Source organism: Grampus griseus (genome assembly GCF_964374135.1).
Source record: "Grampus griseus genome assembly, chromosome: 1".
NCBI classification, from domain to species: Eukaryota; Metazoa; Chordata; class Mammalia; order Artiodactyla; family Delphinidae; genus Grampus; species Grampus griseus.
In genome coordinates this window covers 32648186-32666372 of record NC_139017.1, presented here as the reverse complement: position 1 = coordinate 32666372, position 18187 = coordinate 32648186, and positions in this window count along the sequence as shown.

Below are 18187 nucleotides of genomic sequence, written 5' to 3'. Positions count from 1 at the left end.
CCCAGACGTCTCTTAGGCTGTCTTCATTTCTATTCATTCTTTTTTCTTTATTCTGTTCCGCAGCAGTGAATTCCACCATTCTGTCTTCCAGGTCACTTGTCCATTCTTCTGCCTCAGTTATTCTGCTATTGATTCCTTCTAGTGTATTTTTCATTTCAGTTATTGTATTGTTCATCTCTGTTTATTTGTTCTTTAATTCTTTTAGGTCTTTGTTAAACATTTCTTGCATCTCCTCGATCTGTGCCTCCATTCTTTTTCTGAGGTCCTGGATCATCTTCACTATCATTATTCTGAATTCTTTTTCTGGAAGGTTGCCTATCTCCACTTCATTTAGTTGTTTTTCTGGCATTTTATCTTGTTCCTTCATCTGGTACATAGCCTTCTGCCTTTTCATCTTGTCTATCTTTCTGTGAATGTGGTTTTTCTTCCACAGGCTGCAGGATTGTAGTTTGTGCTTCTGCTGTTTGCCCTCTGGTGGATGAGGTTATCTAAGAGGCTTGTGCACGTCTCCTGATGGGAGGCAATGGTGGTGGGTAGAGCTGGCTGATGCTCTGGTGGGCAGAGCTCAGTAAAAGTTTAATCCATTTGTCTGCTGATGGATGGGGCTGGATTCCCTCCCTGTTGGTTGTTTGGCCTGAGGCGACCCAACACTGGAGCCTACCCAGGCTCTTTGGTGGGGCTAATGGCAGACTCTGGGAGGGCTCACATCAAGTACTTCCCAGAACTTCTGCTGCCAGTGTCCTTGATCTCACGGTGAGACACAGCCACCCCCTACCTCTGCAGGAGACCCTCAACACTAGCAGGTAGGTCTGGTTCAGTCTCCTGTGGGGTCACTGCTCCTTCCCCTGGGTCCCAATGTGCACACTACTTCGTGTGTGCCCTCCAAGAGTGAAGTCTCTGTTTCTCCCAGTCTTGTTGAAGTCCTGCAATCAAATCCCTCTAGCCTTCAAAGTCTGTTTCTCTGGGAATTCCTCCTCCCATTGCAGGGCCCCCAGGTTGGGAAGCCTGACGTGGGGCTCAGAACCTTCACTCCAGTGGATGGACTTCTGTGGTATAAGTGTTCTCCAGTCTGTGAGTCACCCACCCAGCAGTTATGGGATTTGGTTTTACTGTGATTGCCCCCTCCTACCATCTCATTGTGGCTTCTCCTTTGTCTTTGGATGTGGAGTATCTTTTTTGGTGAGTTCCAGTGTCTTCCTGTCGATGACTGTCCAGCAGCTAGTTATGATTTTGGTGTTCTCACAAGAGGGAGTGAGAGCATGTCCTTCTACTCTTCCATCTTGGTTCAGGGCCCTATAAGCGTATATATATATTTTAAATAAAACTGAATTCATACTATACACAATTTTATAATCAGTTTTGTTTCATTCAAAATATGTTGTGCACACTGTGATATTTGAAAACATGAGGTTTAATTTCTGCACACATTTTATTGATGAATATGCAATAATTTAATCAATGCTAGACTGTTGAATATTTAGATTGCTTTCAGTTTTTTAACTATTGTAAATTATAATGCTTTTTTCTTAAGGATAAAAACTCCGGTAGAGAAAGATGTGAATATATTAAGGCTTTTATTCATGTACTAGATTTCCCACTAGAGAAATGAATACGATAAAATGTTTGCCAATTTGATAGGTGAAAATGATATCTCATTAGTTATTGTATTTTGCATTTCTTGAATTTCTAGTGAATTTGGATATTTTAAATATGTTTATGGCCACTTGTATTTCTTTTTTGGTGACTTCTCCATTCGTGTGTTCTTTGCCCATTTCTATTGAGGTGTTCCATTTTTTTTTTCTTAATTTGTAAGACCCCTTATCTGTATGATATTAACTTTCTATCTATCATATATGTTGTAAAGTTAGAAGTGGGGAGATTAAACACTTCCTTTTCTGCTTCTCCTGGTAAAACTAAGTGGGAGAGCCGAATACAAAACTATATATGTAGTATGGTAGTCATTTTATTTTTAAAAGCACATAAAACTGAAGAAAATACTTATAAGGAACCCTATGAAAAAGTTAATAATTTTCTGTTTTATGCTTTTTTCCATTTTCCCAATTCTTTGCAATAAACATATTTAAATTACAATTGTTGTGTGCTTTTCCTCCCAATTAGGTTTTAAGTTCCTAGGGGACAGAGACACCTATACTTCACTTGTCCCCTGCAGTGGTTGACAACTGTCTGACAAATAATACATCAGTGAATTAATATTTTTACTTTATTTGACCATAAAAGCTTTATTCTCAGAGATATTTTCTTGTTACTTCCACTTGGTCTTGGTTGGTTGACTTGGAAAGCAGAGGAATTAATTAGTTTAAGAGACTAATTTTAGAAGAGGCAGTCGGTGGTGCTCAGTTTATATCTATAGGAAGCAACCTTTGAAGTTTTCAATTAACATCATCAGTTAAGTCCCTCCCCTTACCCCTCAAGCTCTCTCCGAGGTTTGCTCATGAAGAATAGGAACACATTGACAAAATCACAGGGACAAAAACTTCCTTCTCTACTTTTTAATAATTAAAAAAAAAAATCAGTCTCAGAGCTGTCCCTGTGGTCACTAATGATCTAATGATGAAAAAGAATCAGGACTTTAGCCTTGTGGATATGAAATCCCAGCAGTTAGAGATGAGGGCAAAGGGCAGAGAAATTGGTACTTGACTAAGACACTGCCCTCCTGGTTCTCCATTGTTACATGGCATTTCCTTCACAATACAGGGTAAAAAGGGAATTTCTGGCATTGCTTTGCACCTAGGCCTGTTTGGAGTGCAGCAAATGGGATCCCATCACTGCCTGAGGAGGCACTGAGAGCTATCATAGGGGGTGGTCAGGGTTGGTTTCAACTGAGTTTCCTGCAAATGGGCAAAGGCACTTTAAGTAATATGGCAAAGTAGCTGAGAAATGATATTTCATTTAGTAAATTTGGGGTCACAGTTGCTAGCATATTAGGATCAACTCTCCTAATGATTTTGCCTCAAATGAAAATGAGTCAGAGGTCAAGCTCTTTGAGGATAAGCTCCAAGTGTGGACAGTCAGCTATTGGGTGTGTAGTGCCCTTCATGCTTTAGGCGGCAGAGCAGGTCGTTGCAAGATTGGTGTATGGCTTTGCCTGGAAGGACTATCTCTCCTGAATAACAGATTATGGCTCTGGTAGAAAAGTACTCCTTGACGTTCTTATTGATCAACTTTCAAAAAAGAGTAAGTAGAGTGGTGGAGGAGAGGGATGGTGCCAAAGCCCAAACACCTTCAGAGGCAGATGGGGACTTGCCTAAGTGCTCTATTCACTTGGGAGGGACCTAGTTTATCCACCTTCAATACTGAAGACACCCAGTAGGGTTGCCTGATGCTTCTCCTGGTCGGCTTCCCTCAATATTTTTCCTCCTCCTTCTCCTACACCCTCCCCTCAACATCTCCCTCCATATGACTTGCTGGAACACCCTCTATTTCCTTATTTTATTTGAAAAAAATATATTGTCAAATGAATCAGTGTGTTCGATCGCTATACTTGAGTACAGCAGAAAAAGCCTTTTGTCTCTGGACAGAAGATACTTCGAAAAATCTCACCCCATTATCTTCCAGGTAATTTGTCTTTTAAATACTTTTCTCCCACTGAGAAAATTCCAAATGACAGTAAAAAGAGAAATGGTTCATTTAGAAGACACAGTAATGGTGTAACAGTATTTTCTTAGGGTATTAATTAATGAACCTCTAATTGCTACCGTTAAATCACATAAAATGGTAGATATTAAAATCAGTTTTAAAAACGAAGCTTTGCACATATCTCATTTTCCCCAAATAGCCACCTCTCCAATTCCCTTTAGGGTTGTAGGAAAAACCTGCAGTTTACAAAGTGCTTTTCACACATTTTCTCATTTGGTCATTATGTGTTAAAGTACGATGGCATTTTCTCCCTCATTTTCTAAATGAAGATGCCCAGACAGGTTAGGTGATTTGCTCAAGGTCGCCCAGCTTCCTGCCACTCAGCTTTGCTCACTGCTAGTTCTCTGCACGTTCACATCTCTGTGCTACCTTCTGTTTGAAACAAGATGGAAAACCACATCTTATCCTTGGCACTATTGTGTGACTAGGTTATTCTTGTCTTCACTTTGTACCAGGCACCCTTTGAAATGTGATTCTGAGCTGGAAAAAGGGCTATTTTAATACACACAAGTGAGGCTTAGTTGAATTTTTCCTAGTATGTGCTTATGACTAACGGAACACAGTGTGTCCCAGACTTGTTCCTTCAACACTCTGATAATGTTTGCTTTGCTAGAATCATGAAGTGAGAAGTTCATTTCCTTTCTAAATACCCTGGCAATGTCTAGTAACCAGTTGGGAAAAGGAGATAGGTTAAAAAACAATTTTTTAAAGATGATAAATAAAGGAGAACTTCCCATAAGTTTGGAGTTAGAGGCTGCTGATAGCCCTCAATAGAAAATGTGGGAAAAACAAAAACATCTTCAATAGAAAATATCAGAAAAGCAAAAAATCTTCCTGCGTATGTCTTGGGAGGTGGAAGTGCCTTAGTTCTGTCTGGGGAGCCCAGCACGACAACCCACCACCACTAATACCTACTCGGAAATTCAGAAACACAGGATGGTACTCATCAGAAACGGCACTCTAATACTCACGGAATGCACCTGAAGACTCCTTCACCACCCCGGCAGCAACAGCTGCTGATGTGACATCGCTAAAACATGGTGATTTGTGTAGGTAATGTTACCAGGATTAGTTTCCTCCAAGAGACACTTCCTGGCTCCAGATCGCTTCCAAGTACTTTAAAACAGCAGAAAAGTTTGTGATCCATTATGACAAAGCCAAAATAATTGCTGACACTGTGCTTAGTAATTGAGGGACTGTCTGGCCAGGTTATTTTCAGGTTTTCCAAAGAATAGACTCCTGTACGACAGCATTAAGTAAATGGAGTTTCCAGCAAAAAAAAAAGGGTGAGAAAAATAAATAAATAAAAAAATTTAAAAGGGTGAGAATTTTGTCAGGGTTTAGGTTCATACTGGGCTCAGGAACTCTCACCTCTGTGGTGTCACTGGGCACTGACATCACAGGCATATTTTCTATACTGAGAATTTGGGTCTCGCTTTCATTTTGCGGTTTTTAAAAAAAGAAGAAAAATAATAACCTGTTATGTGCCCACTATTATGTGGCATCTGTAGAGTAAAGAAAGCCAAGGGGATGACTCATTGTCTCTTGAACGCATCGCTCACATTCCTGTCCCGCGCCTGTGCCCTTTGCTCAGCCCTTCTCCGGACGATGCCCTTGCCCCGCCTCCACTCCCAGCCCCCAGCCAGCCCAGGAAGGCTATGGCCTGTGAGCCTCATCCCTGGCCTGCCATCCTTCTTCCTCTCCCAGTTCAGTGCTGTCTCCCTCCTCTGAACTCTTGTAGCCCTCTCGGTCTGCTAACATATTTACAACTTGGCACGCCCTCTGTGGTATGGATAAATATCTTTTATATCCCATCTCTGCAAATAAGCTGTAAGTCCCACCAGTGCAGGCAAATCTTTCCTTCTTTTCTTTCTTCACAAAAAAGTTTCCCTGATAGCATGCCTCAGACCAACTAGGTACTCAACACCATCTCTCAGTTGGTTCACGAATCCTAATCTCTTGGAGATAGGGCTTTTGGGAAGCAGAGCTGTCATTTCTCACCATTACCACTGCACTGTGGATTCATGTTGTTACAGCCTCTCAGAGCAAGGTCTGGGAGGAGAACCACGGTGTTTGTTTTATAATTCCATTGGAACGTGTGTTCTCTCTCACCTGTGGCTGTTATGCCAACCGGTGGCAAGGACATAATTAAGAATTATGAGGATTCACGAGGGCTGGGTGTTCTGGCTTAATGGAGTGCGAAGCTTGGCTCCAAGAAGGCCAAGGAAACAAGAGGAAGAAAAGACAGCAGCAGGAGGGTCCCGCCTTCTCTCCCGTGGCCACTGGAGAAAACGTCTGAGGGATTCAGCGTAGGAGTCAGACATCCTGTTCACTTTTCTATGGGGCTTGATTCACCTATTTCGAGAAGGAAGTGGGGCAAACAGATCCAAGTTCCTCATGTTAAATGAAGCTCTTTCCATAGGAGAGCTGACAAAGCAGAGAAGTGGGGGAGGGGGAAGGAGAGACAGCAGAAAGCTACCTAGAAGAGCAAGTGAGGAGAAACAATTCAGTGGAAAGGGGATCAGAGCCGATATGAATATTATCTCAGGAGAGGGAGGTCTTTGAGGGAGAGCTCTTGGGGAAAGGATTCAATTGCATGGAAGAAAATGTTAGGGAAATTTTTACCTGACTCTACAGAAAGGTTTGCTGAGTTAAGGGGTGAGTAATAGATCTGAATTCTGATGACCTAAGGAGTATGTGAAGGAGACAGCAAAGGTCACAGTGAGGAACGTGAGCTTGCAGTAGATGGAGCTGGGTTCAAATCTCAGCTGTGCGTCCCTGGCCCAGTTACTATCTCTGAATCTCAGTCTCCTTATCTGTGAAATAAGTTTGTTTCCCACAGTGTTGTTGAGAGGATTAACTGAGATGATGTGAGCAGTTAGTGAAGTGCCTGGCATGTGATAAATGGTTGCTCCATCTCTATAAGGGGTGGAACAGAAGGATGGGATATTTCTTGATCTCTTTTTGGGCAACTCTGGCTTTGGGGCTCCAGAGGGTTGCAAGGAGGGACACAGTCAGAGAGAAATTCCTCATGGGGGAATGCCTGACGCACTTCTAGGAACAATGATGTCTCACGTTGCATTTGAAATTATTTCCTGCCCCAAGCTATAATAGCTTTGTCTGCTCTCATTAGTCACAACAACTTCAGAAAAGTCTGTTATTGCAACTGCTTTGTGTTAGTGGTGTTTCACAACAGAAAGGAGACAGGCCATGTCTGTGCTTAGGCTCCGTTCAGTGGGATGGTAGAGAGGGAAGAGCAAGGACTGAGCAGGAAGCAGGATTTCAGAGCCAGGGTGGTGGGTACATTAAGGAGGGCGATACTGTCTCCACAGCAAATATCAAAGGCAAGACTGGCCTCAGAAGGGAAGTAGATTCAATAACATCCATGTTAAACTAACAGATGCGCAGCCGCACAGGTAGAAGAAACCAGGAAATACCTCGTTATTGAATTAACCAAACCAGAGCCCAGAATTGATAAGAAGGTTTTCTTGGGCTCTGTGCCCAATGGCAGTTTATCACGTACTGATTAAGTTAGGTCAAGCTGACTCACCTGGAGTAGCTCTAGCACATTCTAATTAGACTGTACCCACTAAGTTTACAAAGCCAGCATCTCTGAGCGTCAGCTGTGGCTCCATGCACCCTCCTTCTCCTCTGTGTGACAGGGAGGTTTCCCCGGGTCGCCAGCCTCAGGTACAGGCAAGATGCAGACTAACAGTAGTGCAAAAATGGCTCAAAAGAGAGAAGGATTTCTAGGATGGCTCACAAATACCGTCTGTCTTGTTGTGTCCATGGCTGCAGTGACGCTCCCTGATTGGCTGCTCCAGCACCACCAATGAAATGATGCATGAACCCCTTAGGTAATGTACCAGCCACTGAGGCCACTACCCTCACCACCGGCTTGCCTTGAGGGCGGTGACTTTACACACGCTTCCTTTGCCCCTTTGCCAAAGGAAGGCGGGGAGCAGGGTCCACCCTCACACTCAGGTGGGAAGAGGGTGCCTGCTATTCTCAGGCTCTTCCTTCCTCACCCGGTGCCAGTGTGTCTCCCCACTCTGCCCATGATGTCTTCTCGAAGGTAAGCAGCTCTGTCAAGGGCAAGAGCCGAACTGCTGCCAATCATCATTTCCTATCTCTTTAAATAAACCCCGTTCACCCACGCAAGTGGCTTGAAAGCCCTTTGCAAGCATCTGTCCTAAGTCTCCGGAATTTCTGCAGACCGTCCCCCACTTGCTCGCTTGGCTACTCATTATTTATTCTAAGCTTTCCCATCAGGGACCTCTCCCCTTCTACCCACTTCATCCTACTCCCCAGTTTCCATTCCACACTACAGCTCCTGTCCTTCACCTTGGAGCTGATTCTCCGGTCTCAACTGCTGCATTCCTCTGGACAGAATCCCAGCTTTCCTCTACCTCAAATACCTACGGCTGTGCTGAAACCTTTAAAACTCCAAGCAGTGAAAAAATATATAAACTATAATTTAAAAATTATAAACCCAAAAATAAACATAAACTCCAACAAATTAAATGTTGACCATTTAAATGCTTTTTTTTTAAACTGTCAAGTGCTCCCCCTACCTGAGTATTTGGAGGCCTGATTTGTTGGTGTTCAAAGCCTCCGCTCAGTCTGCCTGTTGGGGAAGCACATGTGTCCCGCCACACAGTCCGCCCTATGCCCCCCAACCCGCTCCCAACCCACCCCACCCCACCCTGACCCTCGCCCTCTGCTGAACCCTAAAGGCCTGTAAGGACCAACCAGCAGCTGCGCTGCCTCACCCAGCCTTCCCTGTCGAGGGACGAGTGACCGGTGGTAGGGTCAGCAGAGCTTGTAGGCTCACCCCATGCCTTGCTTCTAGCTTCTTTCCGCCAGTAAAGCAACCTCTTCCCTTCCCTCCCCATCCAACCCAGATGGTGTATAGATCTGTTTTATCTCTTTGACTCACTCTCATTGAATTGATTGCTACACATTGTTATTTCAACAAAGATGACTAAATCCCAAGTGTAGTGCTTATCTACACGAGAGGTAGCGTTGACACACTACCAAATGGTCACTCCCCGCTGTGGCCGGGCCCAACCCTCCTGGATGATAATTGAGAGGGGGAGAGCAAATCAAGCAACAGGCTGGGACAATTGTTCTGACCCCAAGCAAATTTATAGGGATCACCAGAACATCCATCGTTTCTCACACCAAGCGTTTTATGCCAGCAGAGATGGTTATGCATAATTTATTATCTAATTGACTTGACCAAAAGGCCATGAGAGAAATAACAGGCATACCCAGAAGATGCCCCCTCTCTTTCCTCCCCTCCCTCCCTCCCTCTGCTTCTCTTTCTCTATTTTTCTTTCTTCTTTTTTGTAAAATCAAAGTGCATTCATACAGGGTTTTACTTTTTATGTATAACTCGAAATCTTGATCTCATAACCTCCTTCTCTGCGGCATAACCCTCCCTAAACTCCTTCTCAGAACTTCCTTGAATCAAGTGGAACTATTGCACCATATATGGCTCTGCCTTTAATTATTAGTTATTTTGATCACAAATAGTTGTCTTGTGATCGTATCCTTAGCAACGGGAGGAAGCCTCTTCGCCAGGGAAACCAGGAATGGTGTCTGCTCCCCTAGGCAGTGCAGTCTTTCCTGGAAACTTAACCTTGTTTTTTAAAAATATTTTTTGTACCAGCCTTTTTTTGTATTCTTAGCCTATCCCCTTGTTTTCCACCCAGGTCTCAATGGCCGATATGCTTTCCTCCTAACTCACTCATTTTATTTCTTCTAACTAACCTTGACACCTTTAGAGCAGTCTCTTCAGAATCTCCTGCCTATGTCTCACCATCCACTCCACAATAGACACAGGTGCCACAGGAGGAGAGGGGAGTCAAGCCAGTCTAATATTTTGGAAATGATTTAAAGATTTTACCCAAGAAGAGATATCAAGGAGGTTCTCAAGATGGACAGTGGGGTGAAGACCAGATAAAGGAAGCAAAGTATATGGGCATGAGGAATGTATTAGTTTCCTAGGGCTGCTATAACAAAGTGTCACAAAGTAGGTGGCTTAAAACAACAGACGTTTATTGTCTCAATTCTGGAGGCTATAAGTCCGAAATCAAGATGTTAGTAGGGCCATGCTCCCTCTGGAACCTATAGGGGAGAATCAGTCCTTGCCTCTTCCAGCTTCTGTTGGTTTTTCCTGCAGCATTTGGCATTCCTTGGCTTCCAGCTGCATCCCTCCAATATCTGCCTTCATTGCCACATGGTGTTCTCCCTGGGTGTCTCTGCGTTCACCTTTTCATCTGATAAGGACACCAGTCACGCTGGATTTGGAGCCAACCCTACGCCACTATGACTTTATCTTAACCAATTACATCTGCAGTGACTCTATTTCTAAATGAGGTCACATTCTGAGGTACTGAGAATTAGGACTTCAACATATCTTTCTAGGGGCGACACAATTCAACTCACAAGAAGGAGCATGACCGTCCTGAGAACAGTTGGTGTTTCAGTTTGGCTGGAAATTTGTGTATGACTAGGGAGTAGTAGGATGTGAAAACAATCTAGCAACTAATTAGAGAGCAAAACTATAGAGTTGGTAACTTAGTTTAATGTGGAAGAGTTCTTTCCATCTCTTATTCCAGCCCAGCAGCTTACAATTCTTTTGCCACTGGTCAAAAGAAAGATAGTGAACTACCATGCAGGTGAGCCAATAATGTCTTCTCTATCTGTCATTCCTTCATTTATTAATCCGATGATATTTATTGGGCACCATGTTCCAGGAACCATCCTAGGCAATGGGGGTTCAGTGGCAAACAAGGCAGACTTGTTTCTGCCCTTGCTTCTGCCCTTCTGGAAAGACAACTCAAAGTGTGGTCTTACTAGTCCTCGGCTATGACCTTCCTCATCAACAATGACAATAACAATGTTTGGAAGGAATTCCAAGGTAAAGAAATTAAAAACAGACAGGTTGCAAAGTACAAAACAAAACAGGGAATCATTTGAAAAGCAGAAAATAAGTGACATATTCCAGATGGGTGGCAAGCCTGTGCAAAATTCTTTCTATGTCAAGGCCAATGCCCTTGACATACCATAAGGTATCAGATAACTAACTCCTCCAAACTGCTAAGGCATGATCATCATTCCAGTAATAAAAACAGAAATCCTCAACTGACCCTGCAGCAAGGTGACAATACAACATGTTGCCTAGTGCTCAGCCAGCAGCTGAAGTGCAAGAAGCACAGCAGGAAATACACAGCTATTTCTTCCATACATTAGGGATAATTGGGCTATGCCTGGACAGGCACAGTGAGTTGGAAGCAAGCTTTCAACTCTATTCTGGCAGCACACTTGTTGATAAACTGTAAAATGTCTCCTGGTTTCCACGGAAAAGAAGAAGATGTTGCTGACATGTGACTCAGCGCAATTATGTTCACTACAGCTAATATTTTCCATAAGCTACAGATGGTCTCTGAACTGGGCGATATTTGCAGAAATCATATGCTAGTCCTATCAAATAATGAACAGAATTACCTTTCAAAGGAATAATAATAAAGCAGTTCATCTCATCATTCAGCAAGTGACACTACCCGGCGGGGAGTTTTCCATTAAATAGTATAATATGTTTTCACAAAGAGTAGGGAAGAAGGAAGGAAAAAAGAGTAAGATAGTGAATGTCATTACGGATGTTCATGAATAGTTCTGCTTTTCTCTCTTTCTGGGTACATAGTAGGACTGTACTTCTCTGCCCCCTTTGAAGTTAGGCATGACCATCTGGCTGACTTTGGCTAATGAAATGTGTGCAGAAGTGACTTACGTTACTCCTGAGTGAAAGCTTAAAGAGCCAGTGCACCATTTGCTATATTATCCTTTATTGCTGCTTCTGTGGAAGCAGGTGTCGAGATGGGTCCTGTGGGCATGGGTCCCTGATGACTCTGATGAGCAGAGGAACAGTGTGAGTGAAATCAAAGATTTGTGGGGTTAAGCCATTGAAGTTTGGGAGTTTTTGTTACTGCCACGTAACCTGTCCGTTCTGATGGATATCAGCAGTAAATTCTTCATGTAAACTCCTCCCAAACAACTAATCAACCCCTTCAGTGTTAATGGGGCAGAGTTCTCAGATCAGTGAATGATGCCCCCCAAAGGGGATTCTCTTGGATGTGCACCTACCGGGTAGATCTGTCAGGGAGGCCAAGGTTGGGCTCCAGATGGACTGTAGAGGCTTTAGTAGGAAGCTACTAGAACACCCTTATTTTAACTACTCAATTGTAATAGATGCTTTGGATAAAAGTGAGAAACTTCAATATGATAAAGGGTAATATGATTTTATCCTTGTTAGTACTCAGCAATGAAGGCCGTAGAATATTATGAACCAAAGAATAAAAGAAAAAAAAAGAAGGAAAACCAAGTCGATCGAATGCCACTTTAGTAGGTGGATTGTAGCCATCGAGTTAACGTCAAATTCATCCATCTCTCTCCTTACTATTCTCAACTCCCTTAACTAAACCAATCTCATCACCTATTTTCACCTCAAAATTATACTCTTACACTTCAACTATGACTGCCATAGCTACCAGTTCCAGGGAAAGGGAGTACAGGGGGAAGAAGAGGCTCTTCCTTTATCATAGGGAAACTCAAGGTTTGCATCACTTCACCCCCATCTTTCCCTTCCCCTCCCTGCTGCCCACTCAGTTCCCTTCACCCCAAAGCCAGCTCTCTCTTGCAAGTGTGCTGTGATGGCTTTTCTTGCGTGGCTTCACTCACCTGCAATGCCCTTCGCACTCCTTTTCCCCATTCAAATCTGACCACCTCTCAAGGCTCTGCTCCCACCTCCAGGAAGCTCTGGAGCTTCCCTCTCAACACCTGTCCTCACTGATATCCCTCTCTTCTGAATTCCTGTAGCAGTAACAGTAACAGTCCTTGGTACGTCATTTAGAGCTGAATTATGTAATGGGTGAGCCCGTCTTTTGTGCGTGTGGGTCCCGTCCCCCAATCACTACGTTGGTCTGTGCACAACTCAAGTATTCTTTTCCTTCTCATCCCTTCTTTCTCTGTCTTATGTCTCTTCATAAACTCACCGCACACCATGAACTGAAACACAAAATGGAACAGACCTTCCTATTAAGCAAAAGAGCATGACAACTTGATGTAACAAAATAATTCAAATATTATCTTTACATATGATGATAACATGCCCTTTCAGAAAAGGTATGATCTATGTAAGATGACTATGACATGAGAGTTATTTTTCTGTTTAGAAGTTAGAAAAGGACAAACTACATATTTAGGATAAAATATCACAAAAAGACTTCATTTTTATCTTCTTGGTATTTAAGCGAAAGTATGGCTCTTTGAATCATTTAAAAAACACGTCAATTAAAAAGAAATTTCAGGGCTTCCCTGGTGGCGCAGTGGTTGAGAATCCGCCTGCCAATGCAGGGGACACACGTTCGAGCCCTGGTCCGGAAAGATCCCACATGCCACGGAGCAACTAAGCCCGTGTGCCACAACTACTGAGCCTGCGCTTTAGAGCCCGCGAGCCACAACTGCTGAAGCCTGCGTGCCTAGAGCCCATGCTCTGCAACAACAGAAGCCACCGCAATGAGAAGCCCGTGCACCGCAACGAAGAGTAGCCCCTGCTTGCCACAGCTAGAGAAAAGCCCGCGCACAGCAACTAAGACCCAACACAGCCAAAAATAAATAAATTTATTTTTTTAAAAAAAGAAATTTCAGGAACTTTCTACTGCTTTCTACTGTTGTGCTAAGCACAAATGTAGGCTCAATGCCTTTGATGCTTCTCTATACCCATATACACTCATAGAATCAGAAATGGTAATCAGCATGTGGTCAATTGTCAACAAGTTCTTGCTAACTGTTCGCCTTCCCTATAAAGCACTCTGATTTTTTTGACCAAGGCTTTTTGAACTTGAGCTCCGGCTTTCTTATGCTGTTTCACTTATGCTCTGTATCTATAACCACGTATTTTCGTCTTACGTAATTTGAATATATGTGTGTGTATTTAAAAGCCTTTTTGGAAAAACCAGGGAAATTTGAATACAGAGGACTGCATACTAGATGATATTTGTTACTTTTCTTAAATATGATAATGGCATATTTATTTTATTTATTTTTTAGAAGATACATTTTTTATTTTTAGAAGATACATACTATAGTACTTAGGTTTTATTTTTAGAAGATACATACTATAGTATTTAGGTTTTGAAGTATTATGATGTCTGCAGCTTATTTTCAAATGGTTCATCAAAAAATTATAGGTAGATATATAGGTAGATATAGGTAGATATATAGGTAGATATATTTGCAAATATATTTGCAAATATGGCAAAATATTAACAATTGTTGAATCCTGCAGATAGATAATTGGGTGATTAGTATTCTTTCAACTTTTCTGTACATTTGAAAATGTTAATAACTAAACAATTGATTTAAAAAAATTTATCATGAAGAAAAATCAGAAGCAGGAACATCAGTATTCAGACCAATTAAAAGAGCCAGTGATGGGGCTTCTCTGGTGGCGCAGTGGTTGAGAGTCCACCTGCCGATGCAGGGGACACGGGTTCGTGCCCCGGTCTGGGAGGAACCCACATGCCGCGGGGCAGCTAGGCCCGTGAGCCACGGCCGCTGAGCCTGCGCGTCCAGAGCCTGTGCTCTGCAACGGGAGAGGCCACAACAGTGAGAGGCCCGCGTACTGCAAATAAAGAAAGAAAGAAAGAAAGAAAGAAGCCAGTGATGTTTACGTGTCTGCATGAGTGTATAATACTTCTATGTACCCATATACCCATAGAATCAGAAATGGTAATTAGCATGTGGTCTGTTGGTAAGCTTTACAGTGCTGTTATTTCAGAGCAATACTTTGATGCCCTCTAATAAAGAAATCTTACTATTTTCTTGACACATTTGGGGGAATAAAGGAGGAGAGGTTTAATTCTACAGCCAAATAAAGGCCTAATATACATGGTCATTTGACATTTCAAGAGATGGAAGTTAAAAATTACTATAAGACTTCAACTAGAAAAATAAATGAATAATTTTTAATCTAAAGATATTTTTAGAAAAAAGTACTACATTCAAAACTACTTGGATGTTATCCTCTATTTTTAAGGTAATATAAATGAAACTGTTTACATGTGATTGTGTCTGCCTGACCAGATTTTCTTGATGATGAAAACCATTCCTAGTTTTTTTTTTTTTTTTTTTTTTTGCGGTACGCGGGCCTCTCACTGTTGTGGCCTCTCCCGTTGCGAAGCACAGGCTCCGGACGCGCAGGCCCAGCGGCCATGGCTCATGGGCCCAGATGCTCCACAGCATGTGGGATCCTCCCGGACCGGGACACAAACCCGTGTCCCCTGCGTCGAACCCGTGTCCCCTGCATCGGCAGGCGTACTCTCAATCACTGTGCCACCAGGGAAGCCCGCATGTGTCTTTTTGAATTATGGTTTTCTCTGGGTATATGCCCAGTAGTGGAATTGCTGGGTCATATGGTAATTCAATTTTTAGTGTTTTAAGGAACCTTCATACTGTTCTCCATAGTGGCTGTAACAATTTACATTCCCACCAACAGTGCAAGAGGGTTCCCTTTTCTCCACACCCTCTCCAGCATTTTTTTTTTTTTTTTTTTTTTTCCTCTCCAGCATTTTAACCAAGCATATCTTAACACAGCCTGCTTTCCTCTTCACTCTTAGTTCCTGGGTTCTGAGTCTAAATAAGAAACAGAATTAGCGCTTGGCTGCTGTTTAAAATAAAGATATAATTACATAAACGATTGTTCCATTCACTGTGCCATAGGACGTGTAAGGTCTGTCTTTCCTAAGCCTGAAAACCCAAAGGACAAAGATAATCCAGCAAGCCCGTCACACTGGCAGGAAACAAACTTTGCTCTTTGTCGGCATCATGTGGTCAATATGTATATTACGCTTCCACTCCTCTTGATGCCCAGCAAGATGATGTTTTCTACAACCGTTCAGAGAGGAGACTTAAACTCACAGGACTCATTTTTTTCTATAAAGAAATTATGCTTTATGAAGGAACAATGTGTTAGTTATGCTTTTTGTTTCTGGATTCTTTATTCTTCAAACCAGTAATTGTATCCAGAAAAAGATTACAGAGATGGATCAGAAAATATTCAGTTTCTTAGTTTCAAGTTTGGGGATACTTTCCCTAAAGATCTACACTTCTGATGCACCCGCAAATAGTTCACATTAGCTTCTGACAATTGACTAATTAATGCCATTTAATGAATTCTGAGCACAAGGTGTTGTTTTAATTGATGTAAAAGCCCCGGACTGCTTAGAGACCTGGGTGTTAGGTACACTGGTCACCCACCTAAATGTAAGGCCTGATACAAGTCACTTATTGTTTAAAGAGCCTCTTCTGGAAAAATAATGGTGCTCGATTGAGGACTTTTTTTTTTTTTAATTCATTTTGGCTGAACCGGGTCTCAATTGCGGCATGCGGGATCCTTGCTGCAGCACGCGGATCTTTTAGTTGCGGCACGCGTACTTCTTAGTTGCGGCATGCATGCGGGATCTAGTTCCCCCACCAGGGATCGAACCTGGGCCCCCTGCTCTGGGCGCGTGGAGTCTCACCCACTGGACCGCCAGAGAAGTCCCTCGATTGAGGACTTTTATGGTGAGAGTATTCAGCTAAAAAAATCCTATTAGTATTTCACTTCAGGTTGCATCACAAGATTTAGCACTTAATGTTAGTCTTATTTGATTTTCTAATTGTTTCATGAGTCCTAATCTTGTTTCTACAACTTAAATTTAAGTTACTTGATGGTAAGGATGATATCAGACTCTTCAGCCTGTGTACTTTTTACTTTATTTTTATATATTATCTGAAAGATTAATGTCAGCACTTAATAATTTATTGTTGATTAATTTTTAGCAAGTCAAAATAACAGTATGAATTTTTTAAGTACTTACATTTACTAATAAATAATACTCATTAAGCACCACTAATGTACTAGCTACTATATTAACAACAACAAAATGTTTCAGACCTGGCGCAGAAGTCAGCCAGCTCTACACACTTAAGTCCACTGATTTTCTGTATTGCTCTGTGGTCCAGATTTATCAAGCAGAATGGAACACTTTTAGTATTGATTTGTAAGAATATGTTAGGCTTTTATTATCTAATACTGTTTTGCTTTGTGGCGTGTGATTTGCCCTTATAATTGTATCCATATAATGATAAATTGCATTGCACAAAATTCTATCATAAAGTCAGTTTCTAAACCCATAAACCCATACCCCAGAAGTTTCTGTTACTTGTTCTTAGTTAAGTTGTCCACTATCGTCAAACAGACTCTGCTGAGGTGGTCTCAAAATTAATCACTTTCCCCGCTTATTTTTTAGTAGGGAATATCTAACTATTCCTACGAACTTGAGGGTGTAACTTTTTTTCATTAAGTTTTGCTCTCAGATACAGATCTCACAGACACTCCAAGGTCAGAACTCTGATTTTCCTGTCATGATTCCTGATTTAGTACAATTCTGCTGGTTATTCTATTTGAAGGTGGTCAAATGGGCTTCAAGTTAAATTAAATCATGCAAATTAAATCATGCAGTGTAATCTCTCTCTCTACCTGCTTATCTGTCTATATGCTGGAGTCCCACTAATGCGCTTAAGGAGTTGGATTAAAGGCCAGGGTTTTCCTAGAAGATTATTCCTCGATAAATACTAACAATTTAATTTACTGTTGTAAAAAGAAGCCACTGATCTATAAGAATTCTATTCTTTTAAATATTTGCAAAATAACGTGGCCTTTGTTAAGCAAGGTTTTTCCTCTTAGAAGTAGGTTAACTTATATTCCAGTTTTTAGTTTATGGTGGGTAAGAGAGAAAAACAGTTAAGTATAATTCTGCTGTTTGCTTATAGCAGTATTGCTTGCTATTTTTAAAGTACTTACATTTACTAATGTAAGTAAATGGCACTGTGCCTTTGCCCATGCTATGCCTATTTCCTGGTATGCCCTTTTCCACATCACTTGTAATATTTTATTGTCCTTATTCATTTACTATTCAGCCCTTAAAGAACAATGGCTGTGTCTTTTATACATTCACTCATTTACTTATTCAGTGAAGATTTAGCTACCTGCCAGATCTGGGGAATACAGAAGTGATAAAAACAGACAAAAATCCCTGTCTTCATGGAACTTATATACAAATGATGTAATAAATGAGTAAAATATATTGTAGTGTACCTGGAGATAAGTGCTGAAGAAGGGAGATAGAGAGTGATGGTGAGGATGGGGTTGTGATTTTTAACAGGTGGTCAGAGAAGTTTTGACTAATGTGTCATGTGAGCAAAGACCTGAAGGAGGTGAGGGCAAATCATGTATGTAGATATCTGAGGATAAAGTGTTCCAGAAAGAGGGACTAGCAAGTGAAAAGGCACTAAGATGGGAGTATTCTGGATTATGCCTGGTTTGTAGAGAAGCCACATGAGGCCCATGTAACTGGAGTAGAGTGAGAGAGGGGAAAAGTAATCACATTCATCCTAGTATCCTAGGGCTTAGTACTGTGTC